The sequence below is a fragment of the Miscanthus floridulus genome, chromosome 1, assembly GCF_019320115.1.
Source record: "Miscanthus floridulus cultivar M001 chromosome 1, ASM1932011v1, whole genome shotgun sequence".
Classification (NCBI taxonomy): Eukaryota; Viridiplantae; Streptophyta; class Magnoliopsida; order Poales; family Poaceae; genus Miscanthus; species Miscanthus floridulus.
The window spans coordinates 18,026,039-18,035,993 of record NC_089580.1 but is presented as its reverse complement, the minus strand read 5'-3'; positions in this window follow the sequence as shown (position 1 = coordinate 18,035,993).

The window sequence follows — 9,955 nt, the reverse complement described above, 5'->3', positions numbered from 1 at the left end:
TAGATCTCCATTACCATGACCTAACTTAATTGCCTCTGCAAAACACACGTTAGTCATAGTAATCTTGTATTGACATTAATCACCGAAATCCAACTAGGGGCCTAGATGCTTTCACAAATGATTTAATAGCTCCTAGTGTCAACACATACAAACATGAATTAAATACACCAACAGATAGATCATAATTTTAGGAACCTAACAAAATTTGTTTTGGAATTTTGGACATCTACACGAATTTATATTAATTACCAAAGATCAGCTCAGAATTAAATTAGAAAACCATTCACAAATTCCTAGAAAAAGATAAACCAATCTCCCGCGCAGCCCACGCGACGCAACGCGCTCGCGCAGCGGCCCGCTTCCGTGGCCCACGTGAGGCCGACCCACGGCAGGGAAGCCCGCACGCTGGCATTTTTGCAAAAAAAGACCCTGATTTTCTTCTGATTCACACCTAAGCCCCAATACTATTTCCCCCTCTCTCAAATCTTCTCGCTTAATCCCCTGACTTTATTGGAATTTCCCCGGGCGCACCCCCGACGACTCAGCGCACGGTGGCGCGGCACGGTGACACAACGCGGCCGCGTCGGCCACCTAGGACATGCACCAGCCCACCTAGTGGACCGATCACCATCTCCGACCCGAGCGGCTACGCTAAGCGTCGGTGTGGGTGACATGACTTGCCGAGGGAAGGCTGCAGCGGCGCGCGGCCATCCGCGATAGCGGTGCCATTGTTCTAGTGAGCTGGGGCAGCTACAGACCTAATTGGTTAGCGCGCAAGCATAAGGAGGCTACCATGGACAAGGCCGAAGCGATGGTTGGAGCAGAGGATGACGGTGGAGGGCTGGCCATGTGCGGCCTAGCCATGCGGCGGCGCACTGCTGCGGCACGGTCGCGTCAACGACGACGGTGAGGCGGTAGTGGTTTGACTAAGGCGCGTAAGGCGAAGAGGGGCTCGAGGCGAGTCTAGTGATGTAGCCAATTTGGCTCGAGGTGGTCAAATGGGAGCTGCCCTTGGCGATGGGCGGACTCGACCTTATCGGCACGGTGGCGGGGAAAAGCTCTAAAATTGAAGCTCGGTCGGACACCACTCAAGGCGGGGTGGGAACAGTCGGCTAGGCGGCTTGATGGCAGAGCCAGAGACGCGACAAATTGGGCGATGGTGACTTCTCCTTGCTTGTTCTAATGGCGTGGCTCAGTCCACCATGGCAGCAGAGAAGAGAGAGGGGAGGGGTTAGGTCAAAGCTCAGCTGGTCCTCGCCTTGGCGGGGCGTGACTGGCCACTAGCGAGTCGGCACACGTGCAAGCGCTACGGGCCATCATGGCCAGAGGGAACGTTCGCGCGCCCACGACGGGGCACGGCATGTGCGGCCGCAGTGCCATAAATGACGAGGCGACGGCAGTAGGGACAAGGCCACGTGCGCGTTGAGGCGAGCAGTAGCGGCAGCGACTGCGCCACAACACGAGGCAGGGAGGGCAGCAGCACAACAGCAATGCGATAGCGGATGGGGCAACAGATCGGCATAGCGGCAGCGGCGGCCGTCGAGGCGCAGTGGCCAGTAGCTGGCCGGACAGGCGGCCAGTGGCAGGCGCGGCGGCTAGCCGCAGCCAAACCGTAGCCAAGCCGTGGCCGAGCCAGGTCGGCCTCAGCTGACCAGCACGACGAGCACGGCACGGCGACGTAGAGCGGCCACGCGCACAGGCCAGACAACCCGAGACTGTGTTCATGCACAGATTTTAAAGCGTCTCTCAACACTAATCCAACTCGGTTGCGGCTAAACCACCTTGACCATGATGAAGGAGGTTAATCAGGCTACCATAAGGAGCAAAAACATAGCACTGACATTTAGCTAAATTTTTTAGAATTAGTTCACCAACGTAGCATTGCCATACTTAAGAATTTTTCTAGGTCTTGAGCTGAATTTGATTTTAAGTTCTATTTTTAGGCCATTAGAAATGCTAGCTAGCAATGTTATTTTTCCACGGCAAGTATTTCATTGTCATCTACAAAGTTTATACTTCAAACTTTATTTAAGCATCACACACATGTTCTATAGTATTTTGTTCCATGTTCTATAGTATTTTGTTCCATAAAAATTGGTTTAAACCCCTACTTGACAATTGCCTAAGTTATGGAATAGTTTCTCGTTTAGCATTTTCATTGATCATTTTAAGTTGCAATACTTCATCTATTCATTCCATCACATGCATTATCACGTAAATATGAAGCTCATGACATAGTTTAGTAATTTGTTTATAGCGTAACACTGAGGGTGTTACTGTGGCGCGTCCACTATTGGAAGGCGCAACGCAAGCGACAGGCCATGTTCGGCTAACATTGAATCCGACTTGTTCGATTTCTTTTTTTCAATCAAAATAATATTTTTCTTTCATAATATTTCAAACCTGTTTCGTACAAGCCGAACGGGAGCACCGGGCAGGATTTGCAGGAGATCGCAGCCGCCCCAGACATTCATCTCTTGTTCCAACCCACCCGTTTGCATGTGTGCGCGCGTGTGGCAGCGCGCAATGCGTTGGCTGGCTGGACCATTCCGTCAGAGCCAGCAAACCTTTTTGAGGGGTTCAAAAAATTTGCGCACAGGGTGGGTGTGTTCCTCTGTCAATCTTCAAAAGTTTTTGAGTTTTTCAAACGTCTGGCAGGCTTACTACTGGGTACCGCTGCTGTAGTGGGTTTAATTAATAAGAGGCCTGAAAAAGGCCTGAAGTACAGGAGTAATCCTAAGTTGGATGAAAAAAACTAATGAGATGTGTACTCTTTCATTTACGTGGATAAAAATCGCCCTGATGTAAACAACTCCTGGGCGTCAAAACTTTCAGACGCCCTGTTGATTTTTATCCAGTAGAGCAACTGAGCAAGCGTCGTCGCAAGTCGCAACTGGACGTATCCAATTCCGTGCCTGCCCGCGCGCACAATTCCGTGCCGATTCAGCTACCGAAGCCGCCGCATCCGCTGTGACGTGCGCGCGCCTTGGCGGGTCCATTTGGACGGGACGCTCCTCCTCCTCCACGTACGCTCAGTCGCACGTAGGAGTAGCTAGTGTATGTACGTACTCGGTACTCCAGGAGACGAGACCACAGTAGTGCTAGTGTACGTATATAGTACGTATTTCTTTTTATTTATTTATCAGCAGGATTTGGCGTACGCGCCAAGCGCGTACGTACGACTGATCCATTACAAGCTCTGGGCTCTCGAGTCCAACCAACCAACGACGGACGTACGCGAGAGAGAAATACACCGTACCAGACGACGACACGGGCTGCACTTTCGTGGGGTCGTTTTCGAGGCTGGCCGGGCCGGGGGACGGACGACGACGGCGACGATCATCGGAGAGCAACGGCTCGCAAATTTTTACTCGAGCTAGCGCGCGGCGACGGCGACGACGCCACCGCCCCGACGGCGACAGGGTTTGGTCTTGGTCCGTCCGGCCGGTCGATCGTTTCACCGATCCGCGAATCGCCAAAGCCGGTGGTGGTCTGCCGCCGCGCCGGACCCCGAAGAAACCCATGCGGATTAAAGATATACTCCATCAGATCAGCAGGATCGGCCGACCGATCACTACGTTTAATCTGCCGACGGATGGACGCTCTTGACTGCTTGATCGAGCCGCCCCCCGTCACATCGCTAGGTCTTACACCACACCATGAGCCCGCTCCAATACTACTTACTGTATCTGCCATGTTCCTCTACACACGATCGAGCAATAGGTAGCTAGTAGGCCTAGGGATCATTACCAGCAGTAGCGGCTAGGATTATGTTAAGGACGGCAGGGGGCCATCGCTTGTCCCTGTCGCTGCCGTGTGGTTGTTCTAGCTAGGTTAACAATACGCAACTGGCCGGAAGGACGACGGAACACTTGCGGGATGTTTATTTGCACGTCAAGATCCGATACACCGGCGCGAAGATTGCAGCCCAGATACGGGGGTCGCGTCACGCTGTCACTTGTGTGTTCCCGTGTGGTGCTGGTGCATGCTGGTTGTGGTTGCCGATCGATCGAGCAGAGCACAGAGCCCATGCTCATCAGTCAGTCAGAACGAAACGAAGCAACGCTAGCTTTTGATGCCTTTCTTGTCGTCGCCACAGCCCACACAGACACACGCACAGCGCTGTGGCTGCCTGTGGTGCATGCTGTACGTACGTAGGAGTGCTCGCTCGCCTCTCTCTCTCTTCCTTGTTTCTATTCCCTTGGGAGGGAGGGAGCTTTTGCGTTGCGTTGCGTTGCCCACCCCAGGCGCTTTTCCTTTGCACCCATCATGCATCATGCATGTTGCAGTAGCAGTACTGGTGGATGGCTAGTAGGGCTGCTCCTGCTGGCTGCTGGTGCTGCATGCGCTAGCCACCACCGTCGTCTTTGATGAAAGGTGAAAGACGTTACAAAAGGTATGCTCCCGTTGTACTGGACCGTAAACACGTACGTACTACGAGTAGCCTGTGTTTCTCGCGTACGCGTATCCCTTTTGCTGCAAGGACGGCGTGCTGCCGCCGTGGATTGTTGTCCCAACACATTCAGTGCCATTTTTATCGTGATTTATTTATTTTATCTGTGCTGCATTATTCAGAGCCATACAGACTTGTCACGTCGTCGGAACACGTCGGAAAGGAAACGCAGTATACAGGACCTGGCTTGGGCTAATAATTCGTCCGAGGGCTTAATCGGGGCAGGCAGATAAAAGACCGCCACCCATAGTCTCTCGGTTTTCTTGCGCTGCCTACGTAGCGCAGGCAGGAGCCAAGCAAAGCTTTTCTCTCTCGATCGATCGAGTCTCGGCTGAATCTGAATCAGAGGCTGGGGTTGGGGTTGGCAAGTGACGTCTTGTCCGGTCGGAGATAGTGAGTGTTTGTCGCACAAAACACCTCGTCCGTGAGGTCCCTTCAGCTTTATGGGGTCTCACTCTCACTCTCTCCTCGTGAGAGGAGATGAGGAGGCCGCCGGCCGAAGCGCTCGGCGCACCGAGATGAGATGACCCACCGCCGATCGATCGCCTGCGTGGTGAAAACGCGGCGGGAAGGAGCCTTGCCCTTGCAGCCTTGCTTGTATGGAATTGGGCATCCGGCCAAGCGAGACGGGGGGTGATAGCTGATAATGCAGCGGTGTCTTTGCTGGTTCGGGGCAAGCATGCATTATGATGTACTGGGCCGGGGGTGGCCGGTGTGGTGGGGGCATGGCCATGGCATGCCCAGTCACCAATCACATTGCTGTCTCCAGGTCCGGGGCCTGTGATTGGAGAGCCGATAGGGGCTCCATCGTCTACAGGCCAGCAGTTTTCTTTCTTTCTTTCTACCGCGCGCGCGCATCTGCGCAGCGCACTGGCGATGCCTGACTGCCCCAGCGCCAGCGGCCTGTGTGTGCGTGGAGGTGGAGCCGGGCATCTCTCATTTCGAGCGGAGCTACTCAAACACCGGCAACAGTTTAGCCAGTGCAAAGTTACCAGCTTTCTAAAGAAATTAAACAGGATCGTCTCAGCCATCTGGGACTGATGATGTCTCTATGTCTTGTTTGTTTGGCTGAAAGTACTGTTGGCTGATTTGTCGTGAGACAAAAATAATATTTATTGGCTGAAAAAGTACGGCTTATAAATCGAACGCGTCTGTTGATGGTTACGTACGGAGTTGAGGGGAGCACAACTTGGGCTGGTTCCTATTAGCACGGGCGAGCTCCTGGGTGCCCCCGTGCCAACCCAGACTTAGCGCGCGGGTTGATTTTTTTTTTTTTTGGAGGGAAAAGAAGAAAGAAAAGAACCACCGAAACCGAACTCGCGCGGCACGGGTTGGGCCTGGACCGTACCGTAGGCACGCAGCGCACCGCACCTGCGCTGCGCCTATCCTATCCAGCCCGGCCCTACAGTAATATTTCCCGTGCCCGACCATGTGAGACAGGTCGCTCGTAGCCGTAGCGGTCGGCGCGGCACATGTGTAGCCGAATCTGACGCCGGCCCGGCCCGTTCCTGTCGCCATCGCCTCGCTACTCGCTAGCTTGGCTTAGCTTTGCCGAGCTGTACGCGACCGTGCTGAGCTGTTGCGGTTGACGGGTTGCTGTGGCTGCGCGAGCGAGCGACTGGTTTAGCCGGCCCAAATCAGGTAGCCAATAGTATTTTTCTCTCACAACAAACTAGTACCGGTCAGCCCAAACCAACCCAGAAACCAACCAGCGAACAGGCCGCCTGTGGCTGTGATCTGATTCGTCTCGGCCTCTCGGCGGACGGGCGGGCGCACGCACCGATGGCGATTGGGGCCTTGGCGCGGTCGGCGGTTCCATGTGCCGACCTGCTAGGCACAGGCAGCTGGATCGATCTCCAGTGGATCGTGGATTATTTACTGTTGACTGATTTATTGTGAAAGAGAAATACTATTTCAGCTTATAATTCACGATATATGGCCTGCCGAACAGGCTGCTCATCCGTCGAGGCGTGGGGACGGGCGCCCACGGCCCGCCCGCCCAGCCCAGCCGGCCAGAGCGCCATGCCCCGATGAGCTCTCGGAGAACGCAATGCAATAAATAGTCCTCTTGGGAGCTCAGGCATTTTGTCACTGAAAAAGCAACAAGCTCTTGCATGCATCGTCAGCAAGGATGATGATCCGGGGAGATAGCATCTCTCCGTCTCAAGCTAGCGAGGGTGGTGAAACGAGCGAGCGAGAGAGACGGAGCAGATGGCAGTCAACAAAAGGCCCAGCCCAGAGAGGCACATCGAAAGCGAAGTGTGCATGCATGTGTACGGATATAGATTAGATTAAATTAATCCGAGTTGGTTTTGTCGGCCGGCCGGACGCGTGTCGCGCGGGCGTGCATCTCTGCAGCGAAAACATCAGATCAATCAACGAAGGAAAACATGGGATGGGGACGAGAGCATGCATCGGTTGGGAGCTGGGACCTGCTGTGGTTTCGTGAGTGTGAGCGTGCAACTGCAAAGCAAGGAGAAGCAAAGTCGAATTGGAGATTGGACTGAAAGAGGGAAAGCAGCCATTGCTAGCGTCTCTGCCTACCTAGGTGCGGGAGTAGAGGGAATCGAAACTGTGGAGGGCGTGAGAGGTTCGTTTCTTTTGACAAAAGAATGACGCTGCTCTCTCTTTCTCTCCCAGTCTCGAAAGGTACATCTGATTCAAGTCGAACTATTTTACTTTTGAATAAATTATAAAGAACAATATAAACAATTACGAAATTTCAAAAATAGATGTACTATAAGAATGTATTTCATGATAAATTTAGTAATACTCATTTAATATCAAGAATATTTAAACAGAAGATTGTACTTATTTTTCTTTCGAAAACAGATGGAGAATATATGAATGCCACCACGAATTAGTAAGGTTTGAAAGCTACAGAAATGTGAACCTGACTATTAGTACTAATTTTCTTTGCGAGTAGGTGACCAGCCTAGTGTATACCAATCGTGCCAAGGTCCGATCGGTAAGCTTCACATTGTCAGAAAACACTGCGAGGCGAGCCGCGAGCTAGCTACAATAACAAAATCAGTTAACCGTCTAGTCAGTTACTGGTCACCGCCTACTCTCCTTTGCAAGAACGACCCACGCGCGAGTAACTGTCAGCTGAGACAGAGATCTCGAAAGGTGCAGTTCACCAACCGGTCGGAGAAAACTGCCCCGGCCTGATGAGGCCCCCGTGTGGCCGTGTGTGGAGGAGCAGAAGTTTCAACGCCGCCACAGAGACGCCGCGAATCCTCCTGCGCGATCACAGTGCTATCCATGAATTCGCCACAGATCGAGGTGACGCGAACGCCGAGCAGCGGCAGCGCAAAAGGCCCACCGGCGGTACAGCACAACTCGGCTCGGCGTCTCGGCGGCTCCTACACAAATAAAGGTGCAGCGGCCGCGAGCGCATTGCATGGGCCCCCTCCAAGAAATGGCGTAAAGAAAAGCGAGCGCCACCACTGCAGCGGCCACATGCTGTGGGTTGCTGCTGGCGCCCGCCCAAAAGAAGAAGAAAAAATGGTCGGAGCATATGGTCTGTTAGATTAGATCTGGCCGCGGAAAGGCACGCGGCAGCAGCATGGTGCATGGCTGCATCCTGCATGGAACCCGAAGCCTGTCGCGCGAGATGGTCCTCGCGATCGGTCGGTCTGCGGCTCTGCGCTTCCTGCGATCTCGCTCGAGACCAGCCTGTTCGCTCGTTGGTTTTATCCAGCCCAAACCAGTCAGTCAACCGTGTTTTTCTCTCACAATAAACCAGCACCAGCCAGTCCAAACCAGCCTAGAATCCAACCAGCGAGCATGCCGCACGAGGAGGAAAGGGAAGCGGCGGAGGGAGGGACAGCAACGACGCACGCGCGGAGACAGGCTTCGTCCAAGTAGTTGCGTTTCCGGCAGGCGGTAGACCCATATATGATCGATCGAGATGCATGGATGGAGGTGAATACAGTACTCAATAATAATGCAACGATCCAGTCCAGCCCAGAGCGTCACATGGGGGTAGGGCACCGCCCGAGTCCCTCCCGACCATATACTGCTTGGGTCACTTGTTGGAGAGAGAACTGGGTACGTTGTGGAATTAAGGCCTTGCCGCTGCCGGCGGGGAGGGACAAGATGTCTCAGCGACGATGCACCACGAGTAGGACACAGTAACTCTAATCAGAGGGCACAAAGCAGCTAGCTAGTGTACGTGAGCCTGCGGAGGCCACGGCGACTCGTCAACCGAGCCTCGAATACTCTTTATGACGGTCCGGAGAGTTGTCAAACCCCTCCTCATTCTCGCCTACGTACAGCCCCGCCGTCTCGTCTCTCACTCAAGCCTGAACTGTGGTCACGGCACAGTTCTGTTGATGTGCGTTGCGTCGCATTGCATGGTCCCGGCGGACCCGGATCGGGGGGGGGGGGGGGGGGGGGGGGGGGGGGGGGGGGGCTCAGCCTAGCCAAGCGCGCGCGGAGCCACCGAGCTCCGAGCAGCAGGAAGGAACACGTACGGCGTACCTACCCGACACACGGGCCCCATTGAGCTTACCATATATTCGGCTTTTTTTTTTGTTGAAACAGTGTTTTTCTCACATAATAATTCAGTTAGAATAGTGTTTTCATTCAGTTTCAGTCAAAATTCTGTCAGCCGAACGGGGAGGGAGGGCTGGCCAGTTGGGGCCCCGCTGGCTCGTGCTCATGCTGCTCCTGTTGAGTGTTGAGGGCTTGAGGCTAGGCCCCCCCCATCCGTCCACTCGGTGCGTTCCGCATGATGTTGTCTGACTGTTCACTTCACGGCTTTCAGTTTCGGTGGTACCTGGTGCTCTCGTCCTTTCTGGGCTCGGGAGATATGATTGTGATCGCACAGAGAAATTCCATGGTACTCGTCGCCCCAAATAATAGTTCCGTGATAATAAGGCCCCTATATATGGCCCATGGTAACCCGCTGAAGAAAAACCTTCAACGTACACATCTTGTGCAGAATTTCTAAATGAAAATATATTTATCTTTTTTTAGGGAGCAAAGGAAAATATGTTTACCTTTGCGACCTGGTTTGGTTAGCCAAATGCCCAAATACTCTCCACTATAAAAAGTACTCGCAGCTTTGGCAACTGCCAGTGTGTATGTTCAGTTGATGCCGGACCTTTCTATACTGACCCGCTCGTGCAAGGGGGGATGTTTTCTTTGCTCCAGCTTCGCGAAAAGGGGCTGAGCTTCGGGTTCGGGTCCCGATCACGATTAGTTTACGACCACACGCACGTACGGCGCCCTCCTCCGTTGGGCAGGGCGTGGTAGTGGAAGCCAAGTCAAAGGAGCGCTCCTCCACCGTGCGGGTGCGGGTGCGGGTGCGGCTGAGGGTCGCTTTTTCACTTCCAAGTTCCAATGATCGAGAGAACGCATTAGGCGCCGGTTGACCGGTCCCATTCGTTCACGTCGTCGTCAAGGAGCAGCACTGGGAGAGGGGAGGACGCCGGCACTGCCGTGTTAGCCTCGCCCGTGTCGCCCCGCCCGGTACCGGTCAAACCAGCAGCTGTC